General features: G+C 41.5%; 1 long non-coding RNA gene across 1 annotated transcript; it reads right to left on the reverse strand.

The window, feature by feature from the left end:
- Positions 1-2,867: 2,867 nt before the first annotated feature.
- Positions 2,868-8,107, reverse strand: LOC147999800 (uncharacterized). The gene is made up of 2 exons (XR_015642563.1): positions 3,486-8,107; positions 2,868-3,328 (listed from the first exon to the last, which is right to left on the reverse strand). It is a non-coding gene; the product is annotated as an uncharacterized LOC147999800 (long non-coding RNA).
- Between the last annotated feature and the right edge of the window lie 14,436 nt (positions 8,108-22,543).

The raw sequence follows: 22,543 nt of genomic DNA on the forward strand, positions 1-22,543 counted from the left end.
AAAGAAATTGAAGAAAACCCCAGATGATGGAAAGATCTCCCATGCTCATGGATTGACAGGATTAATATAGTAAAAATGGCCATTTTGCCAAAAGCAATCTATAGATTCAATGCAGTACCCATCAAAATTGTAACAATTCTTCATAGAGTTAGAAAGAGCAATTTGTATATTCATTTGGAATAACAAAAAACCCAGGATAGCAAAACTGTCTTCAACAATAAAAGAACTTCTGGGGAAATCACCATCCCTGACCTCAAGCTGTATTACAAAACAATAGTGAAAAAACTGTATGGTATTAGTACAGAGATAGGCAGGTAGATCAATGGAATAGAATTGAAGACCCAGAAATGAACCCACACAAATATGGTCACTTGATTGTTGATGAAGGAGCTAAAACCATCCAGTGGGGAAAAGATAGCATTTTCAGCAAATGGTCCTGATTCAACTGGAGGTCAGCATGTAGAAGAATGCAATTTACCCATTCTTATCGCCCTCTACAAAGCTCAAGTCCAAGTGGATCAAAGATCTCCACATAAACCAGATGCACTCAAATTCAAAAAAGAAAAACCAAGGAAGAGTCTTGAGTACATGGGCACTGGGGAAAATTACCTGAACAGAACACCAATGACTTATGCTGTAAGATCAAGAATTGAAAAATGGGACCTCATAAAATTGAAAAGCTTCTATAAGGCAAAGGATATTGTCAATAGGACAAAATGGCAACCAACAGATTGGGAAAACATCTTTACCAATCCTACCTCTGACAGAGTCAGTATCCAATATATACAAAGAACTCAAGAAGTTAGAGTCCAGAGAATCAAATAACCCTATTAAAATGAGGTACAGAGCTAAAAAAAAAGAATTCTCACCTGAGGAATATGGAATGGCTGAGAAGCACCTAAAGGAATGTTCAGCATCCTAAGTCATCAGGGAAATGTAAATCAAAACAACCATGAGATTTCACCTCATATCAGTCAGAATGGCTAAGATCAAAAACTCAAGTAACAGCAGATGCCAGTGACAATGTAGAGAAAGTGGAACACGCCTCCATTGCTGGTGGGAGTGCAAGCTGGTATCACCACTGTGGAAATCAGTCTGGAGGTTCCTCAGAAAATTGGATACAGTACTACCTGAGAACCCAGTTATACCTCTCTTGGGCATATACCCAAAAGATACTCCAACATTTAACAAGGACACATGCACAACTATAGCAGCCTTATTTATAATAAGCAGAAGCTGAAAAGAACCCAGATGTCCTTCAACAGAGGAATGGATACAGAAAATGTGGTACATCTACACAGTGGATTATTACTCAGCTATCAAAAACAATGACTTTATGAAATTCTTAGGCAAATGGATGGAACGAGAAAATATCATACTGAGTGAGGTAACCCAGTCACAAAAAAACATACATGGTATGCACTCACTGATAAGTGGATATTAGTTCAAAAGCTCGAATTACCCAAGTAACAAACCACAGACCACATGAAGTTCAAGAAGAAGGACAACCAAAGTGCAGATGCTTCAGTCCTTCTTAAAAGGGGGAACAAAAATATTCATAGAGGTAGATAAGGAGACAAAGTTTGGAGCAGAGACTGAAAAACTGGCCATTCAGAACCTGCCCCATCTGGGGATCTAGCATATATATATATATATATATATATATATATATATATATATGTGTGTGTGTGTGTGTGTGTGTGTGTGTGTGTGTGTGTGTGTATGTATGTATGTATATATTTATATTTATATTTACATTTATATTTATATACACACACATAAGGCCACCAAATCTAGACAATATTTGTCCCCGCCAGCGGGGACCCAGTTATTCAGGGTCCCGAAGAGGCTTTCTACCTGTGGGCCAAAATGGGGGTGAAGAGAAGAAGGAGACCAAGCAAAAGTTCTGTTGTCAAGGTCTCGTTTATCGAGAGACATGTACAGCATTTAAAGCTCTGAGGCAGGAATAGAAGCGGGAACTGAAGCTTAGGGTGGGGGAGTTTGGGAAGTGCCCAAGGATGTAAGGTGAATCACTACACTGCAAGATATCCTCCTATAACAAAGAGGCAACAGTCTTCCGGGGCCATGTTCTTTGAAAAGGTCGAACCCTTCTCAGGAATCTGCTCAGGGACATCCGGTGTTTTGCTCAGGCTGAAACATCCTGTCATTGCTCCCAGGGTCTTCCTGGGAGAGGCTTCAGTTCAACAATCTCATGTCCGTATGGCAGTCATTTCAAGGTTAAACCTCTGTGGCCATGCAGCCCAGAGTCAAGTAGCCAACTTGAGCTATGCAGTCACAAAGCGGCTAGGCCCAAATCCAATACGGCTCACTACAAATATGAAGCCAAGAAGTGTATGCTGATAGGAGCCTGATATAACTGTCTCCTGAGAGGCTCAGCCAGAGCATGACAAATACAGAGGCTAATGATAGCCTCAACCATTGAACTGAGAATGGGGTCCCCATTGGAAGAGTTAGAAAAAGGATTGAGGGGGCTGGAGAGATAGCTCACTGGTTAAGAGCACCGACTGCTCTTCCAGAGGTCCTGAGTTCAATTCCCAGCAACCACATGGTTGCTCACAACCATCTGTAAAGAGATCCAATGCCCTCTTCTGGTATATCTGAAGACAGCTACAGTGTACTTATATCTAATAAATGAATAAATCTTTAAAAAAAAAAAAGGATTGAGGGAGCTGAAGAGACTTGCAACCCCATAAGAGCAATCCCAGCCAACCAGAGCTCCCAGGGACCATTATCCAAACACTACACATGAACAGACCCATGGCTCCAGCTGCACATGTAGCAGAGGATGGCCGTATTATGTCGCGCGCCCAATGTCCCGCCAGCAAGAACGACACGCGGCAACAGGATTCTTCTGCGAGCAAGCCTTTACTGTGTTACAGCTCTTCTTAGTGTTACAGCTCTTCTCAGTGTTACAGCTCTCTTGAACAGGGACCCCGAGCAGCAAAATCGCTCGGCTTATATAGACAACAGTATGCTAATTATCTCTCAGGGATTGGTGGGGCTTGGATCACCCCACTACTTGTCCTCCAGGGATTGGCGGAGAATGAATCACCTCATTAGCATATTAACGGTCAACTAACACCTGGTGCATAAACCGCACATGTGCAGTACCGCTGTTCACCACTAGAGGGAGCCCTAGCAAGGGGACAAGCCTGCACATGCGCAGTAAGTCGTTTATATCCAGACAAGGCTGGATGTCGGCGCCATCTTTGTTTCGCCGCACCGCTCTCTACATCTCCCCCTTTTTTGTTTAATAAAATGACTGGTCTAGATCTGGGTGTCACGTCAATCTTGTCATTGCTCCTGTCTTAGGTCGTTCTCATCCAAACTCGGCCTTACCCGTCATATAGTTACCCTATCGCCACCGGGCCCCGTGTCTTAGGTTGGTCCGAGTTCGAGGAAAGTTGCCCGTCCCTGAATACAATGATTCCACATGACTGTGACAAAAATGATCTAGGGCGAACTCTTGATCTTTCAAAGAGGCCAGCCATATGTTGGGAGAAGCACCCTTTTTAATGGTGGTCATAGCCTGGTAAACAACCACTTTGTGTCTGGCATGTTCTCTTTTTAAACAGCCAATAAGCCAGAGACCTACTCCGCATCCCAGGAGGACAATAGCTCCCCGGGACAAACATGCCCGCCCACTCCTTAAAAAGGGAGAAAGCATCGGTAACCCATGAGGTAAAGTCTTCAACTGTGATGGGGTCCAGCCTAGTGCTGTTGAGGACAGCAATCTGCATCAGCAATTGTCTTGATAGTTGCTCTGCTTTCATGGACCAGTTTCCTTTCAGATAATTTGAGATTTCTTTGCTCTGTTGAGAATGCTGAGAAAAGTTATTTCGCAAAGGAGTAATGCATAAACCTCTAAGGGAGGAAACGCAAGACAGCTGTGTCATATGATACAGTGCTTCAATTTGTTCTTGAACTAAATCTATCCTTTGATTGGCTAATAGAAGGCCAGATGCCAAATGGGTATTAAATTCTTTTTGTATCTCTAGCGCCACTGCAGTTCTGATTGACAGTCTCAGCTGTCTGTATTTGATTGGTCATAGCGATTGCAGCTGTGGTAGCTGCGGCAGCAGACAGCACAATGGCTGAAATTATGGCTGCCATAATTCCAAAATCTTTTTTGGCTTTCAGCAAATTAAGAATAGGAAAGCTATCTGGGTTTGCCTCCACTGGGATTGGCACAAAGGAGGGAATCTTAACCATCACTGCGGTGTCATTGGTGCCATCCCAGCATTCAACTAAATAGCAGACTACATCAGAGCTATTACAATTTAAAACACCATTGCTGACATTAGTGCTTATCAGAAAGAAAAAAGGTGATCTAACACATTACTGATACTAGTGGCAATATTATTTGCCAAGAGGTTATTATATTGAATATTGGTCAACCTGGTATCATTTTTTTCTGGTAGCTGAAACATTATACAGCACGAAATTCTCACCCATCAACCTAGCAAAGGGGGTCAGGGATGTATATGCCCCTTGCTCATTGGACAGCACCCATTGAAACCAAGACCAGAGATTATGCTTGTCAGTCTTATTCTCAAAACAGTAGAATTGCTATGAACTGGCATGGGTACTGGCCAGGATCTGGCAATAGCCCACAGGGTGAGAGAATTAACCTGTATTACCATTCCCAGTAGTAATAGTAGGGTTCGTAGTCTCATCTTCAGGAAGAGCAGAAGGCAATCTTCGAGTCAAACACTCAGGTACCCAAATTGGATTTTCTTGATTCTGCGGAAAAACACAAATCGCTCCCCTAGATCTCGAAATCACGGGATCTGGGCCACGCCATTCATCAGTTAAGACATCCTTCCACTTTACTTCTACATTAGTTATAGGTGTAGTAGCAGCATGGCGATCCGTGGCAGAACGGCCATGCGCATCCAGAATTAAGAAATTTAGAGTAAAAAGAGCTAATGAAAGTTGTTCTTTTGGTGTTCAGCTGCTGGCAATTCCCCCTTTTTGTTTTTGTATAAGCTCTTTTAAGGTACGATGTACTCTTTCCACAATTCCTTGACCTTGGGGATTGTATGGTAATCTTGTAGTATGTTTGACCTGCATTGTCTGGCAAAATGCCTGGAAAGACTTTGCAGTGTAGACAGGCCTGTTGTCTGTCTTGAGACTATCAGGCTTTCCCCAGGCTGCCCATGCCTCTAAGCAATGACTAATGGCATTATGAGCTTTTTTACCAGTCATCAGAGTAGCGTGTATAATACCAGAACAGGTATCAACAGAAACATGAGCATATTTTAAATTTCCAAATTGAGATATGTGTGTGACATCCATCTGCCAAAGTTTTAGCTGGATCAGACCACGAGGGTTAATACCCACATGAGGAGGGTGGTGAAATTGAACACAATTTTGGCAACTTAACACCACATCACGAGCTGCAGCTCTAGAGATTTTAAATTTTTGTTGAAGAGTAAAAGCAGGTACATGAAACTTTTGATGAAATCCTCTAGCGAGATCAACCGGAGCAGCACGAAAAATAAACTCTCTACGAGTACTAGCATCCACCAGGGCGTTATTACTGGCCATGGGACCAGGCAAATTAGTATGGGCTCGAATATGTTGTATAAAAATTTTATTTTTTCTGGCCCAAATCAAATTTTGTAATTCTAAAAGAATTTGACATACAGTACTAGTCGACCGAATTGGCCCTGCAATTTCAAGTGAGCGCACAGCATTAACTACATAAGCAGAATCAGAAATTAAATTAAAATAATCATGAAATCTTTTGAAAACTTTCAATACAATTTTATATTCTGTAATTTAGGGGGTACCTGGACTGTATTGAATTAATACTGGTTCTTGAGAATCAACCATATAGGCACCTACACCTGTTTTGGAGCCATCTGTATAAATATCTAACAAAGGCTCTGGCAAAGGCTCTGAGGCAGTGATCTTAGGAAAGATCACTGCATGTTCAGTAAAAAAAAAACAATTGTAGCAAAGGATCCTTAGGATAATGATTGTCAAACTCTCCATCAAAACTACAGCGTAATATGGCCCAATCATCTATCAAGGCACACAATGTTTCTATTTGAGCTGTTGTATATGGTATAATAATTTTCTTGGGTAAAATACCAAAATGCTGAATACAAGATTTAACGCCTAACACAGCAAGCTGTGCAACAGCAGAAGTGTAATATTCAAGGGTCTTATTTGGAGAAGTATGGGGATAAATCCAAAGAAGTGGACCTTGTTGCCATAGCACTCCTGTAGGCTGACAAAAGGTTCTTAGTATACACAAAAGCAGATCTTCCTTTTCCTTGTACCTTCTTAGCATTGCCTTTTCTAATCTTCTACTTTCCTCCAATGTTACATTTTTTAAATCATATCCAATAACTTAAAAGCCAATAGTCCATAACCAAGGCATGTAGAGAATATTCATTCATTTAAAACCAATCAGAAAACAAAAATGAAGTGGCTACACATACCTTTAATATTTAAATCAATCACCATTTTTACTTTTTCTAGCTGTAGTTTTAAGAGAAACACCTTGTCACCTGTTGAGTCCAATAATCACAGTCAAAGACTTTTCTATCAGTTCCATTTCCTTAGAAGCTGTGAAGCTCCTTGTGTCTTTAGGATCGGCTAGTGTAAACATTTAGCCAGCCCCCTGGGGAGCTTGCCCAGCCGACTTAGGCTTCTAGCTACAGATGCAGGCTCCAAAAGCCAATTGAAACTTTTTATTTATTTGTTCCTTTCTTGAAAGGAGTTAAAGCTACATCAATGGGTGAATCAACCAGCATTTAAAATTTTAACCTTTTCTTTTAAACATGAAACACAAAACATTCAAGCAAGGAGAAGCAAAACCCAGACATAAATTGACATACATGGACAGCTTGGTGCACCAAGGACAGACAATAGACACAGAGGAAAAGAACTAGATGGTGTTCCACCAAAAGGACCCAAATATCCTACCTAAAGAATCCAGAACCAGAAATAAGCACTTCTCCAATAGGAGCCAGCAAGGAGGCAAGACGTCTCCCACCTCCTTCTGTTCCCAGGAGAGCTCCAAAAAGTTTAAGCTCATTTCCTTCTTTTGCCAAAGCATCTGTGGAGAGTTCGGGAGGAATGTTTTTCTCAACCCCATTCTCTCTCTTGTCCAGGGTGTAAACTGTCTCTAGTCAGGGTCCAAAGACTAGAAGCATCTATGAGAATCGACTTTGCTTCTCTAGATTTTAACATAACTCTAAAAGAACACATACACAAAAACATTTTACCATTATTACCTTGTCCACTACCACTACCCCAAATCTTTATCTTTGCACATGCTTTCAGTTTCTGTGATCCTTCTGAATTCTGCTTACTGGGGCCTTTAAAATCTGTATCCACCACCTGAGTTCCCATTCGAGGGGTCAATACGAGTCTGGTGGTCGAACTGAGGTCGAGTCCTGCGCTTCCTTTTGTTGCTCTGCGGGAGGCCCGGGACCCGATGGTTCTACCTTTAGTTTCACTTTCTCTAAGCTGTCGGTGATGCTTTCTAGATTGTCTGACATTTCTAAGGTCAAGGCTTTTAAAGAATATATCTTATTTGTTTCCTGGTCCTGATTATCCTCTTTTTTTATCTCTGCCTTCTCTCTGTTCCTTTTATCTCCTTTTCTTTTCTTTTTTTTCTTTGGAGACCTTTTCTCCCTCTGACATACTTTGTTGCTCTGCAAGGACCCTCTGACCTGTCCTAACGGCTCTAACGGCTTCCTCACATTGTTTATCCTCTAAGCAGGCAGGGACCATTTGCCAAAGAGGTTTTGGTCCGGGCTTAAGCTTGCCGTCTGTGGCTTCTCTATCCCACACAAAGAAAAAAAGAAACAAAATTACCAGCCTTGCCCACAAAGGATCCATAACTTTAGGTTTCTTCACAGTGGCTCTCCACCTAGGCCCATATCTTTCTTCCTCATATATGGCTGCGTCTTCCTCTAATTCCTCCTCCTCGGACTCTGACAACTCTTGCTCAGAGTCACTGCCAGCCAGTTCTAAGGCTTCTAATTCTTTTAATGGATACAAAGTATCCTCTCCGGATGACTTGTACTTCGTCCTCCCGGGCACTCTTATTTTTTCCTCCAGCAGCGTTTCTTCCGCCTTTTGTATCTCTTCACTTTTGTTTTAGTAACCTTTTTCTTTTTGGGCGCTCCTAATTTCTCACTCTGCTCCGTTTCTGACATGCTCTCTTAAATCCAAAAAGGGGCATGCCTCTCGGAAGCCTAATTTCTCACTCCGCTCCGTTTCTGACATGCTCTCTTCCAAAAAGGGGCATGCCTCTCGAAGCTTACCTTTTAATTTACCTTCTCGCAGTTCTGAATCCTCTTCAGCACATTGAAGGGTCCCCTCGGCACCGGCGATGTTGGTTCCCAGGTCTCGGCACCACTTGTCGCGCGCCCAATGTCCCGCCAGCAAGAACGACACGCGGCAACAGGATTCTTCTGCGAGCAAGCCTTTACTGTGTTACAGCTCTTCTTAGTGTTACAGCTCTTCTCAGTGTTACAGCTCTCTTGAACAGGGACCCCGAGCAGCAAAATCGCTCAGCTTATATAGACAACAGTATGCTAATTATCTCTCAGGGATTGGTGGGGCTTGGATCACCCCACTACTTGTCCTCCAGGGATTGGCGGAGAATGAATCACCTCATTAGCATATTAACGGTCAACTAACACCTGGTGCATAAACCGCACATGTGCAGTACCGCTGTTCACCACTAGAGGGAGCCCTAGCAAGGGGACAAGCCTGCACATGCGCAGTAAGTCGTTTATATCCAGACAAGGCTGGATGTCGGCGCCATCTTTGTTTCGCCGCACCGCTCTCTACAGTATTAGGCACCTATGGGAGGAGAAGCCCTTGGTCCTGCCAAGGCTGGATCCCCCCAGTGTAGGGGAATGTCAGTGTGGAGAAGTGGTAAGGTGGATGGTGGTTGGAGAGGGGAAACACCCTTATAGAAGAAGGGGGAGAAGGGATGGGATAGGGAGCATATGGATGGGAAACTGGGAAAAGAATAACATTTGAAATGTAAATAAAAAATCCAATAAAAAAAGAGTTAAAAGAAATTTCTGAATCCGTTTACAGAGCAATTGGTATCTCCTTCCAATCATGCTATTAGAATAAAAAAACTGACTTTTTCTTTATGACCCTGGAGTTTCCACATTAAATAAACTTGTTACTTGATAATATAAAAATGCAACCAGCAAATAAGCTCATAAACATATACTTCTTTGCTTTCTTTTAAAAATTAATTAACTTATTTAGTTCATTTTACCCCTGACCTCAGTTTCCCTCCCTCCTCTGCCCCCCACTCCTCCCCAAAACCTCCCCTTTCTGCATCACCATCCGATACTTCTCTGTCTCTCTTTTTCAAAGGACAAGTCTCCCATCGATATCTACCAGCCCTGGCATAGCAGTTGCCCTAAGACTAGGTGCATCCTTTCCGATTAAGACTAGATTAGGCAACTCAGTAGGAGGAAAGGGTCCTAAAGGCAGGCAACAGAGTTAGAGACAGCCCTTGCTCCCACTATTAGGAGGCGTACATGGAGATCAAAGGACACAACTGTAACAGATGTACAAAAGATTTAGGTCAGTCCCAAGCAGTTTCCCTGATTGATAGTTCAGTCTCTGTGAGCCCCAATGGACCCACATTAGTTGATTTTGTGGGTCTCCTTGACCCATTTGACTCCTACAATTCTTCTTCCCTCTCTTCTGCAGGATTCCCTAAGTTTCACCTAATATTTGTCTGTGGGGTTCTACATCTGTTTCCATCAGTTGCTGGGTGAAGCCTCTTTGATGATGACAACTATATCAGGCTCTGGGCTGCAAGGACAGCAGAATATCATCACCAGAGTCAGAGGTGGACTCCTTCTCATGGCATGGGTCTCAAGCTGGACCAGTCATTGGTTAGTAACTCCCTCAATTTCTGTGCCTTCTTTACCTCAACCTCCCACCCCCACCCTGCATATCTTGTAAGCAGAAAAAATTGTAGGTCAAAAGTTTTGTGCCTGGGTTGGTATCTGGGCCCCTCCATTAGAAGTCTTGCCTGGTTAAAGGAGACAGCTGGTTCAGGCTCCATAACCCCATTGTTTGGAGTCTTAGGAGTCACCCTCATAGGTTCCTGGGAGCTTCCATTGCCCTAGGTTTCTCCCTCATCCCAGAGGTGGCTCCTCCCCATTCCAGTTGTCTCCCAGTACTCTTTCCCTCTGTCATCCTCATACCTGTCCCTCCTATTCCCATTCCCATCTCTCACCCATTTTCAGTCCTCTCTCCCCATCTACTCATGATGTCTATTCTATTTCTCCTTCTCAGTGAGATTCCCGTGAACCCACTTTAGCCCTTCTTGTTACTTAGATTCTTTGGGTCCGTGGTTTATAGCATGGTTATCCGTTACTTTACAACTAATATCCACATATAAGTGAGTAAACACCGTGTTTGTCTTTCTGTGTCTGGGTTACCTCACTGAGGTTGATCTTTTCTAGTTCTACCCATTTGCCAGCAAATTTGATGACATTCTTATTTTTAATAGCTGAGTAATATTCCATTGTATAAATGTACCACATTTTCATTATCTGTTCTTCGGTTTAGGAACATCAAGTTTGTTTCCAGTTTCTGGCTGTTGTGAATAAAGACTCTATGAACATAGTTGAGGAAGTATCTTTGTGTTATGGTGGAGCATCATTTTGGCATTGGAGCATCATTTTGGCATATATTCAGGAGTGGTATAGCAGCTGGGTCTTGAGGTAAATCAATTCCCAATTTTCTGTTTTCTCGTTTATAAATATACTACCAAGAATATATTCATTCCAGGTAAATATATTCATGCCATAGAGAAACTAGAGATTACAGGGGACAAAAGAAAACCAAATGGACTAAAATTAATATCCTTAGAGAACAAAATTATATCCACAAAATCATGATCGCCAAAAATATAGTAGAGAACTGTAAGTTCAATGACTGTTAGAAGAGAGCAGAGCTAAACTTCCCATATGATGACAAAATTTTGCTTCCATCCTTGAATTCAGTCGCTAATTACACTCTCAATAAGACACAACGACAGAGTAAAGAGAATTCAGCACAAGGGGATTCTTTCCGGGGGTAACCTGAAAGATATATAATGAATTAAGACTACAAATCAAAACAGAGAAAACTCAACTATCCAAGTCTCAGAGTGGGCAACACAGCAACACATAATGTAAGGATATCTTAGATTCCTATCACTCTAACCATGCCCAGATTTTTGCTTCGGTTTAGAGAAGGAAGAAAGGATCCTATAGGTGGTAGGTCCTTAGTGATTAAAAAATACTTCTTCAATATTTAGTAAGTTATTTCTAGTATTTAGTAGGTTTGACAAAACAATTCTAAATTTTTCAAGGTATATGAATCACAGTCAAGTAGAATTATATGCATATTATACTTCTGGACCCTGTACTTATTTAGTTGAAATCCTTTACACATTAAGAGTAGAAGACAATGAAGTTGTCTGATGTGAAACAGAATTTCAGCTACCTTAGAGGGAAATCAATGGATATTGCCTAATCCCAATAGGTGAATAAATAGTAATATAAACTTATTGTTAAATACAAAGAGAAAACCAAGAAGAACCCAACAGAGAAATGAAAGCAGTTACCTCTGAGCGCTAGGGGGAGGAGGCTAGGGAGGCAGCGAGCAGAGTATTACTATTATCTAAAAGAATGATATAAAAATTGCTACTTAAGCTGTGTACCCTACTAAATACATTCAAAGATTAACTCATTATAAGTGTAGACAGGAGAAATTGTATATTTTAAGATCCAATGTGAGAGTTGGAGCTATGCTTTCTTTGTACCCGTGTTCTTCAGATGTTGTATAAAGTATTTTATGTTTGGAATAGGTAACCATTGCACAATATTAGATCCTAGATATAGGGCAGCTTAAAAATGAAACAAACCAACAAAAAATTGGCAGTTCTTGAAGCTGCCATAAAAAGGCAGCAGTGGTGGGTTCTAGTAAGTGTTCTCTTGTCAGTTCACATACCGTGCTCTTGTCACAGTGTCCTCACTTGGCAGAAGAGATAGACACAGAAAGAGCACATTTAGTAGAAGGCCACCATGAAGCCCTTTTCTTACAGTCTCATCTTACTGATTTCTTCTCAAGGTCTCATTTCGTAACATCACACATGAGGTTAAGGCCTCAGCATGAATGGACGAGGGACATTCAGTGTCTACCAGTTACTCTATAGTTACTAGCAGAAGTTCAATAAATGGATAGTCATGAGTGCAGGAGTTTCTTTGGACAAGAATGATCTATCCAACTGGATGGGGACTAATTCTTATCACCCACCTCCCCTCTGGAAAGTGTGTCACATCTCCAGGCTTTCTAACAGTTCTTTGAGGTCATATATAACTAGTTCAAAATGCTGCTTTTATTTTCATCCAATAGTCAGTTTCTGTGACGCACACTCTGACAATATTCTGTACAAGCACAGAGTTCATATGGTAGTAGCCAGAAACCACTAATAGAAATGGTTACTCAGTGGTTGGTATTTCTCACAATGCCTGACAATAACCAAATGGAAGTCACCCCCGTCTCTTCACAGCTCCACATTGTCTCAGTCTGTCCTCTTGCAAGAATGAATTAGAATTACTCCTTATAAGAATTTTTCTGAATCTTTCTCTTCTTCACATGTCTATAATGACTTTAAATAGAACTAACAAGCAACCTTGTGGGACAATTATTTGTGCTGTGTCTCTTAGCATTATCAAGTACATGCAAGAATGCTTTAAAATACACCTATGGGACAGCATGCAGAGACATGAAGACGAGGGGTTGCTTTTCATTACTTTTCACTTTGCACCTCATCATCCTTAGATGTACTGTGGACCACAATAGGCATCCTTGAAACAACACTGTAGAACACAAATGCACAGACTGCTTCCTCAGCTCTTTCCATTCACCCAAAGACATAGAAGGAGGCAAAAATGCTCAGGAAAACCAGTGACTTCCAGCAGCACTTACTTCTAACAACCTTACTGCTTTTCGAAAAGCAAAATTAGTTTAATGTGCCTAGATTGTACAGTACATTTTTGAATGAAAGATAAAAACATGAAAGAGGCAGTCATGTAGATCAAGTTAAAGTATGGAATTAGAGAACTCTCCTGGGAATGGAGTACTGTCAGGCCCTCATAGAATTAGTCATATATCTGTGGGTTGTTTAAATAGAACTAGTTTGAACAAGCTATACAACAAAGCATGTGAAGGGGTAATGGATCCAACCATTCAATACATATTCACTGAGCTCCTCTACAGACCAGGCTCTGTGCAAGACTTGGTCAACCAAGTCTCTCCCACCCTCTACCTCTCATGAGTATTTTGTTCCCCCTTCTAGGAAGGACTGGAGCATCCACTCTTTGGTCTTCCTTCTTCTTGAGTTTTAGATGGTCTGTGAATTGTTTCTTGGGTATTCTGAGCATTTGGACTAATACCTACTTATCAGTGAGTACATACCATGGATGTTTTTTGTGACTGGGTTACCTCACTCAGGATGATATTCTCTAGTTCCATCCATTTGCCTAAGAATTTCATGAAGTCATTCATTTTAATGAGTAGTATTGTGTACTACCATTGTGTAAATGTATCCATTCCTCTGTTGAAGGAATACCAGCTTCTGGCTATTATAAATAAAGCTGCTATGAACATAGTAGAGCATGTGTCCTTGTTACATGTTGGAGCATCTTTTGGGTATATGCCCAGGAGTGGTATAGCAGGTTCCTAAGGTAGTAATATATCGAATTTTCTGAGGAACCTCCAGACTGATTTCCAGACTGGTACTACCAGCTTGCAATCCCACCAACAATGGAGTAGTGTTGCTCTTTTCCACATCCTTGTCAGCATCAGTTGTCACCTGAGTTTTTGATCTAAGCCATCTTGACTGGTGTGTGGTGGAATCTCAGGGTTGTTTTGATTTGCATTTCCTTGATGACTAAGGATGCTGAACATTCCTTTAGGTGCTTCTCAGCCATTCCATATTCCTCAGCTGAGAATTCTTTGTTTAGTTTTGTATCCCATTTTTAATAGGGTTATTTGACTCTCTGGACTCTAACTTCTTGAGTTCTTTGTATATATTGGATATTAGCCCTCTATCAGATGTGGGATTGGAAACATCTTTTCCCAGTCTGTTGGTTGCCATTTTGTCCTATTGACCGTGTCCTTTGCTTTAAAGAAGCTTCTTCAATTTTATGAGGTCCCATTTTTCAACTCTTGATCTTATAGCATAAGTCATCGGTGCTCTGTTCAGGAAAATGTCACCTGGGTTCATGTTTTCAAGGCTCTTCCCAGCTTTCTTGTCTATTAGTTTCAATGTGACTTGTTTTAAGTTAAAGTCCTTGATCCACTTGAACTTGAGCTTTGTACAAGCAGATAAGAATTGGTCCATGTAAATTCTTCCACAGAGGGTCAGGAATTTGAACAGGTATGTGTAGCAATGGGCATGGGGAACTGAGGGTAGCCACCAGCAAGTCACAGATGCCAGGAAAGCAAGAGGCTCCCAGGAACCAACAGGGATGAGATTAGCTGAAATCCCCAACAAAGGGGAGGGAGAACCTGTAGAGACCATATCCAAAGGTTAAGCAAGGTCCCTGGTTGGAGGATGGGGCCACCCACCCTTCTAAAAATTTTACCTCAGAATTGTTCCTGTCTAAAGGAAATACAAGGACAAAGAGTGGAGCAGAGACTAAACAAAAGGTCATTCAGAGACTGTCTCACCTGGGGATCCATGTAGATGCAACCCCAAACCCAGTCATTATTGCTGATGCCAAGAAGTGCTTTCTGACAGGAGCCTGGTATTAAATGTCTCCTGAGAGACCCTGCCAGAACCTCACAGATATAGATGCAGACCGAGCACTGGGGACTCCAGGGGTTTGCAACCCCATAGGAAGAACAACAAAATCAACCAACCAGACCCCACAAAGCTCCCAGGGACTAAATCACCAACCAAAGAGTACACATGGAAGGACCCATGGCTCTAGCTACATATGTAGCATAGAATGGCCTTATGTGGCATCAATGGGAGGGGAGCCCTTTGATCTGTGAAGGCTTGATGCTCCAGCATAGGGGAATGCTAGGGCAGTGAGTCAGGAGTTCAGGGGAGCATTCTCACAGAAGCAGAGGGGGAGTAGAATGGGAAAAGGAGGAACCAAGAAAGGGGATAACATTTGAAATGTAACTACATAAAATATCCAATAAAAAAAGAAAAAAACCAAAGACTTGAACAACCACAATAACAAGGTCTGTGATTTATGTAAAGTTACTCCATAGTCAAAATTTCTAGAAAAACCAATGTCAGTTACATTCAAGAGCTCAGTATGGTCTTATAGCCAATCAGAAGCAGGGAGGGGCTGGGGCTGGGGCTGGGGCTGGGGCTGGGGCTGGGGCTGGGGCTGGGACTAGGGCTGGGGATGGGGCTCAGTGCGGTGTGTAACGTTAGCATGAATTCATCCTGCTTCCAACACTTAACACCATAAAAGAACAGAAAAAGACATTCTGGGTCATTGGTAGTGTGTTTTCCTTCTTGGGTGACTTTTATAAATCTACAAAACATTTCTTCATTTTCACAACCCATGTTGCAGTTTAACTATTTGATAGTTTATATATTGTTTGCTTTGGATTCCCTCTCTCAGTCTCCTCTAGCAGGAATTTAGAAAATGAGTTTTGGTACTCAATCTTGACACCTCCTGTGGATTTTAAATTGAAAATGTGAAAGAGATAGGAGTTCTTTGAGTTTCAATGGACAGCATAACTTTCAGAGCCGATTGTTAATCCTCAAATAGTAAATAATTCTCTCCGGGTATGAAACTTCCCAATTATATAATTTGATAGTGGTAGAGTTTGGAAAAGGGCTTAGCTTTTTAATCCGTAAATCAGTCCCCTTTTTAATTTTGCTAGTATTAAGGTGAGGGACTGAATTCTGGGTTGCCATTTTCAACTCTCAACTACTATGCTATGTGATAACAAGTGCTAGATGAAACACTGTATTAATAAACAGTAGCACACATTCAGGAATAAGTAAGGTTATAAGACATCATGTTTGAACCTTTCCTCGTCTATTTGATCTTGCAGCTTCCTGCATCCTGAGTTGTATTCTTGCTGAATTATCTGAACACCGTGAGTAATTTAATTACAAGTTAAATTTTCTAGTACAGCTTTCTAAGCCTGCTAAAGGGGAAATCACCAAGATCCGGAATACTTTCAAAAGGCCCGAGAAAAGGTCAAATTTAATCTTGAGTTTGAAGGGTGGCTAAATTTAGTGCAGCTGTAAAGAAGAATAAGAACATTCCAGGCAGGACAATATTCTTGAGAAACGCAGAGATGGGTGTGGATGTCTTTGGGACTGTGGAGGAGAGAGACGAGGGGAATTGCAGCAGCGCAAAGCATAAAGCCTTCTGGACAGCTTTGACTTAAGGCTTCCAAATTTTAAAATTGTAACCTGGCTCTCTATCCGTCTTGCTTACTCACTTTGGAATTCTTGATGTCTAATGAAGTCAGGTTGTGTTGAATTTATGACGTTCCGCACTTCTACCAGTTCGTAGTGGTTTCCTTCAAGTTTTGTATAGACTATAAAAGTTCAAAGCTTTCAGATAACTCCAAGATGTTATTGGAAACATGTGGTAACAGAAATGACTGGAGCTGCAAAGTATGTTACCCTTTTCAACCTATTTTTGGGTTAAAAATAGCCAAGATTGAAGTTCCGACAAAGCTATAATCCTTGCTATGAGAGTAAGAAGGAGTAAGCGTATCCTTATATACCAGCTGTGTAAATGATTGCTGTTAAGACAGACCTTCAGTCTCAGACAGGAGAAGGGAAAAAAAATCAATATTAATCCACTCATACTTGTAATGGAAGTATGTGGTCATATAAAGTATTACTGGCTAGCCCAGGATCACAGACTGAATTTGAAGACAGATGCTCTGCGTGTGCTATGGAAACAATAGACCGTAACATTGTATTTGATATGGAAAAATCAATCAAAGCTTTAACAGCTAGAAACTGCTCCACTCTGAGGCTCGAATACAAAGCACCTCACGCAGTTGTTAAACAGAAGGGCTTTCATGATTATTTAATCACTTGAGAGGCTGAACCAATTAAAATATCATCTGCCAATACGTTCTCTAGGATTTGTTTTCAGCAATAATACACGTTTTCTCTAATCTATTGTCTTGACCTGAACAATGACACTACAGAAATAAAAACCACCGGGACCACAAGTACCCTTTCCAGTGGGAAGGGCTTTCAGAATTTATGTGGAGCTTGGAAAGGGCCAAGTTTCATTCAGGCATCCCACTCTGAACCCCTGCCCCCGCAGCCCCCAGATTCTATTGGACAAGAGTCTAAGCTTACAAAGGTTTGACAGTATGGATTTGAATCAAATTACAACCAAGTGGGAGAAGCCTGCGGCTTCAAGGATCTGGTAGGAATTTGTGTCTGGCTGTGACCACACGTGGGAAATGGTACTTTTAGTGGAAGGACTCAGACCAGAGTTTAGTTCTCAATGGCTCAGATAGAGGCTACTGCATCTTTTCAATGTGACTAGAAAAATCTGTAACTTAAGTCGGAGAAGGCGAAAGCTGAAGCTAGGAAGGGAGGTTGAGGGGTGAACTACCATCCCAAGGAGTCAGAACTTAAAACCCAAAGAGACAAAGACATCACAAATATTCTAGAGTAGAGGAAGTACAATTGCATATTTTAGAGCAGTAGCTACTAAAGCGGTATGGATGATGAGCTGTAGAGGGAAGATTCTAGAATCAAACAATGTAGGAGTCTATACTAATCTGCAGAGCTGGAATTTGATGGGGAAGAATTAAACTTGACGCCATGAAAGGAAATAGTCTAGGGAAGGTTCATGCAGGTTACAGCAGGGAGAATTTACGCTGCGGTTTCGACTTGGCTGTGGGAACCTTGTTCCACAGAGCTGTCTGTAGCTGGTCTGGGGAGACTCACCAATGACCACAGCCAAAAGAACAAATGCTCTTGTGAGTCCAAAAGCAGTGTGTTTATTTGAAATTTGTTTTAAGCTTCAAATTTTGCTTTAAACTCTTAATCTTCTGTTGGTGTGGAAGTTTGCAGGATATTATTTAACATGTCTTAGCTTCAGTCCTTCATCATTTTTGTCCAAGTGGTAACTACTATCTGATGGTGTTATCATGGAAACAAAATGTCACAACTCATGACTGCACTACAGTAAAGTACATGTTAAATAAATAGCATAAATATCTGGTATGGTTTAAATTAAGAAATGAAAAGCCTACTAAAATACACGTTTAAAAATGTGTTATTGCTTTATCTATAGGAAGATGGTGGAACTTTCATGAGGGGGGTTATTAAAAGTAAGATACATTATTTGGGGTGTGTGCCCCTGACTGGGGTGCTTCCCAGCTGCTCTGGAATGGGTACATTCCTCTGCTTTGCACTTCATACCTTGGTGGACTATCTTACCAAACACCTAAAAGCAATGACTCCAACCAACCAAGATCTGTTGAAATAAAATCCCGCTAATGTTCCTTTATCTCAGACATATTCTCATAGTAACAGAAAACCAACACAGAACACTATCATTGAGAAGTGAAGTCATTGCTATACTTACACTTGGAACATGAGGTTCAGAAGTATTTGGAACTGTTTTGCGGGAATGAATTTGGAAAAGTATAGGGCAGTGGGTTAAAGAAAGCCTAGACCACTATAAGCAGAACTTAAGGGGTGATTCAGGCAGGGATGTGGGAGACTATAATGCAGATGGGAATGTGAACAGTAAAGGACAAAGCTTTGCAAGGAAAGGACGTTCTTGGGGAGTAGATGGGAGTCTGCCCATTCTGTACCATTACAAAGAAATGGTGTGCATTTTATACATGTCCCGAGACTTTGGCAGGGGCTAGCTATGTGCTCTTTAAGTTCACTTAGAGGAAGCCGTAAGTCAGCACTACATAAGCCAGCTTGAGCAGTGCTGACTCCTTTTAGCCAAGTGCAGTATAGAAATCAAGAGCAAAGAAACGAAGCTTTACCGTGAAAGAAGCACGTTTGAAGCTGAATCCAAAGCGGAGACAGATGTAAGTACCAAGGAAAAGAAACCAAGGGCTTTGGCACCAGAACAACGGAGAAGATGACTTGAAGGCATCTCAGTCACTGGCCGTACACCAAGTGTGCCAGAGTCAAAGGTAGAAAAGCACAAAATTGGGGTTGAAGAGACGGCTCAGTCGTTCAAGCTGCCTGTCCTGAGGATGTGGCTTCAATTCCCAGACAGTATCTCAACAACCGTCTGTAACTCCGGTTCCGGTCTATCCAAATCCTCTCTTGTGTCCTCTGGGGGTACCAGGTGTATTAGTCAAGGTTCTCTAGAGAAACGGAGCCCATGAGATGTGTGTGTGTGTGTGTGTGTGTGTGTGTGTGTGTGTGTGTGTGTGTGTGTGTGTTAGTTTTAAGATAGTAACACTATTTATCTCTCCTGAGGACTGGAGATTCTTGGTTCACAGGGCGGGATGCCTCGACATATGAGTAGTCCTACAGTGGCCGTCTCTCACAGCAGCATTACGATTGTTACCTAGTCCACAAAGTGAGGGTCCTCAAAGGTCCCATTCTACCATCAGAAGCCTGGAAGGTTTTTGGTGAGCTACTGGTCCCTCGTCTACAACAAAATCCTGGACGCCCTGCCTCTGCTACTAACAAAGGAATGAGCAGCAGCAGCAGCCAGGCAGATAGATTCAGTGGCAGTAGGGAAAGGCAAGCCAGCAAGAGGTGGGAAAATCCTCCTTGTGTGCACTTTTATCTGGGTTGGTACCCAAAGAGTTAGGCACAATTGGGGTAGGTCTTACCACATCAATAGAAGCAATTGGTATATTTTGTCAGGGGAAGTTTCTGACTCAAGGGATTCTAATTTGTGGCTATTTGATATTAAAGCCAACTATAGGATGAGGCATGGGTTTGGAATCTTGAGGTCATTGGGGATGTGCCCTTGAAGGCTACTCTGGGTTGCTTCCATCATCTGCTCCCAGCTGCCGTGGAATGAGTAGTTTCCTGTTATATGATACAGAGGCAAAATAAATAAACATACATCCTTTTAAGAAGTTTCTTTTAAAACACATATTATTTAAAAAAAATATTCACTTCTCAAGAGAACCTCATAATACCTTATCCTCACAGGCAGCCTAAGAGATTTTTTTTTCTTAGCATTTTTTTTCCTCTGTGTTCAATTATTAGGACCCTCAGAGACCTCTTAAGCTATGATCCAAGGGCATTTTGACACAATTCAAACAAGGAACACACTTTCCCTTCATCTATATTAATGCTGATTTGCCAGGCATGCAGAATGCAAGAGTAAGGAGGTCACAGAAGCTTCCCCACATTTTTAGGAGGGCTTGGAAGACAGCAAAGGGTTTGGGAGTAGGGTCAGAGGATCTTCAGTGTCCAGTGATATTTAATGAAGGAGAAGCTAAAGTTGCAGCGTGGACATCAGGAAGCTGAAAGAATCCAGGGCATAACCAGGTAGGCTGCAGCCAGCAAGACTCTTAAGGGATGTCCTTCACACTACTGGGTCCTGGCTACCAGACATGGAGTTGTAGGCGTTAATATATGCCCGATTGGGCTCTGTTTTTTCTTTGGTATGACTCTCTCTTCTGGGCTTCTCTTCTTCAGTGAAGTAGGAATGGTTAGCCTGTTGACATCACACAACTGCATATTGCAAGCTTAAATAAGCTTCTCTCTGATCTTACAGGAACTGATGACTGACTTGGCCTTTGAGGATTCTTCTTTATAACATGAGTGCATTTTGTATTGTTGTGTGGACAGAATCCTTCAAGACCAAGGGTAGACCATATGGCTTGGCTCTTAAGGGTCTCAGAGAGGCTCATCATATGTTAAAGGCTTGGTCACCACCACCCTGTTTTATTACTGGGAAATGGCAGGTCCTTCAGTAGACAGGCTCTAGTAGACCGCAATATGGAAGTCATGTCATTAGGGGCGTGTCTTGAAGAAGTTGTTGAGATCTTGTGTATCTCCTTCTCTGCCTCTTCCTGCATATCTCACATGTTCACACACAGTGTTCTTTGCCCCTCTCCCTTTCTCTTTTTCTCTCTCTGTCTCAGTCAGTACCAGATAGTCCAGTTCTCCCTATCCCAGCATCCTCTCTTATTTTCTTTCTCAGTTTTCCAGCTGCATTTCCAGTGAGCATTTCTTTACCATGTATTTCCATGATGATATATTTCCCACCACTGTATACCAGGGCCCAGAACAGTAGACACATGCCCCCAAACTCTGAAACAATGATTTTTTTTTAAAAAAGAACATCTTTCTCCTAAATAGGTTTACTTCAGATATGTTGTCACAACAGCTCTCTGATGCATTATGTATGACGCTAAAGTCCTCTAAATATGAATGATTTGCTTTAAAACAATGGTCTTGACCACTTAATTAAAAGAAATATATTTTTATAAATGAGTTATATTAATAAGTAAAAAGGCACACAAATGAGTTACTCTATTGGAGCAGTGTTAGCCAAGATTTTAATATGGCTTGAAATAGAAACATTTTCTTGTATTTAAAATTATTTACAAGTTATAAAAGCCTTTTTTTTTTACTTTAAAGACCTGCCTATAGACAGACTTATGAAAGAAATGGGCTCTACTTCTCTGAACCTTCATCAAGAAGCTTCTCCCTGCAGAAGATGGTAGTTAACACAGAGACCCAAGCTAAACAATAGGCAGAGAGTGTGGGACTGGATGACTCAGTCCCACATGAGATTTTTTTCACACCCCTCCCCTCAAGGCTCAGGGATCTATGTTGACTAGGAAATTGGAGGATTGTTGTGAGTCAGAGGTGATGGGTGACTCCAAGTAAATAACATCAGAAACAGCAGGACTGAGGTGTGTGTGTGTGTGTGTGTGTGTGTGTGTGTGTGTGTGTGTGTGTAGAGTCTGATAGTAAGACCTGCACAGATTCAAACCAGTCAAAATCACAGCACTGAGAAGGGAAGTAGACGTGAATCCCACCATTAACCACAATGCCATTTGCAGTTGATGTCTGCTGGCAAAGAGAAAATACATTTTCTACAATGGAGGGTCACTGTGTATAACAAGTAAACTCCAAGACATACTCCATGTTCATGAATAGTTGACTAACACTAAAAGAACATCCTCCCCACCTCCGTGTGTGTGTGTGTGTGTGTGTGTGTGTGTGTGTGTGTGTGTGTGTGTGAACTTTTTGTTCTGTATTTTTCTACTTTACTGCTTTGTTCGTTTGGTTTTTTTGTTTGATTGGTTTTTTTGTTTTGTTTTGTTTTGTTTTTTTTGTTTAGTTGGCTTTTGTGTGTGTGGGGGGCAATGTTTGTTCTGACCAGTTTGTTTGTTTTAGGGGAAGTTTGTGTGTTGAGAGAAGAAGCATGAAATTGAGCTGGTAGTGAAGTAAGGAGAATCTGGGAGAATTTGGGGAGGAGACTAATATAATAACTATATATCGTGTGAGAAAAAAATTAAATAAAAAAAGAAAGAAAATTTTGGCCCTGTTAGACAG

The sequence above is a fragment of the Rattus norvegicus genome, chromosome 18 (assembly GCF_021556685.1).
Source record: "Rattus norvegicus strain SHRSP/BbbUtx chromosome 18, alternate assembly SHRSP_T2T, whole genome shotgun sequence".
NCBI classification, from domain to species: domain Eukaryota; kingdom Metazoa; phylum Chordata; class Mammalia; order Rodentia; family Muridae; genus Rattus; species Rattus norvegicus.